A 1711-nucleotide genomic window follows, 5' to 3' on the forward strand; every position below is an offset into this window, starting at 1 on the left:
GTGCCCCACAGGGTTCTGGTCCTGGCACTTGTCCCAAGGACACTCATTTCATGATGTCCCGAGGGTTCCAGCTCATCTCCTGCTGCATCTGCCCTGAGTTCTTCCACAGGCCAGTCCAGGGCAACTCAGATGGAATCTGGTGGGTGTTCCTCGTTCCAACTCTCCTGGGATTGCTGAGCATCTTCCAAGCCTGCATCCCTGGACCCTAAAGCCCTCCTCTGTTCAGGTCCTTTCCAAATTCTCACTTGGCTCTCAGGTATCTGGGGCCTGGGAGGGGACATCCTGTTGACCACCCCTGCCATCTTCTACCTTCCTCTGCTCAAATTGCCTGTTTGGAACACAAGATCCAAGCTGGTTTTGTGGGTGACTGACAAGGCACCCTTGCCACCCTCTCTACCCTCAGCCTCATCCTCAGACACCAACCCCTAATAATCACCTGAATAAGACCATCAGTTTAATCAAGCATTTGAGCATAACCATGGGAATTATTTGAAAACTGGTGGCCTGGTGCACAAATTCATGCACATTGAAAGGAAATTAATTAGAATAAATATTTTAATATTGCTATTCACCCTTTCTCTATAATAGAAGTGTCAACCAAATTCACAATTGACAATGACAGATGGAAATCCATGTGTGCAATTGGCCCCAGTGAGAGCTTTATATATATATATATATATATATATATATATATATATATATATGTATAAACTTGCTTAATTAGACCTGTTTTCTAATTTAGCTAAACTTTTCCCAGCCCAGTGAAGCACCCCAAATTCTCTTTCAGGTAACTGCCAGCAACACAGCAGTAAATATCAACATGAAGCAGATTATTATTGTAGATCACGCAGGGAGAACAGTGCGTAAAATATTTAACTGCAGCAGTATTTAACTATAGTCTGCACAGTGACAAAAACCTGAAGTCATTTTCAAGGTCTGCCATTTCTTACTTCTTTTCAGTTGGGTCAATTTCTAAGCTTTCTAAATCTCCCTTTTCTGGCTAATGAAAAGAAAGTAGGATTCCACCGAGTCTCTGATCTACCTATTCCAGGACTTCTGTGAGGATCAAATGAGATGAGGAACAGGAAAATGCTTCACGGACAGTTGGTTAAAGTGTGAAATGTTTGCACCTGGCTATAAAGCAAGTTGTGTCCCTGGGCTGAAGAAACTGCAAGAAGGTTAGTTATTGCTACGTGACATCATTACTCAGTGCCCACAGCCACCGTTTCTGGGCAGGGCTGAGCTGTGGGCCACATTTTTCACCAGGGGGTCTCAGCAGCGTTGGCTGCAATTTGGTGGGGTGTTGCTCTGGGGTGGTGGCAGGGACTGTGTCCACTTGGGGGAAGCCAAGTGTTGCTTTGTGGGCGGCAGGTCTGCAGTGCCATTTCTCTGTAAATGGCCAGTGAGCATCACAGAAGCTCCTGCACTGAGTGTCTGTCGCCTGGTGGTCAGTGTGCGTCATAGCCACTGGTTAGATGGACAATTAGCATATTAGCCTTTTATATATATAGAAAATAACTTGCAGTCACAGTGATTAGTCACATGACAATGATTATTATTTATCCATCACTAGGAAACTCCCCAGGAAGATATCTCACATCCTGCCAGCTTTGCCTGAATCATACTGGCTGAAAGGGGATACTCTTCTGGGGCTGTCATATGAAGATAACTGCACATGAACATCATTACTGGGGACACAGGAAGAGCAAAG

The sequence above is a fragment of the Myotis daubentonii genome, chromosome X, assembly GCF_963259705.1.
Source record: "Myotis daubentonii chromosome X, mMyoDau2.1, whole genome shotgun sequence".
Taxonomy (NCBI): Eukaryota; Metazoa; Chordata; class Mammalia; order Chiroptera; family Vespertilionidae; genus Myotis; species Myotis daubentonii.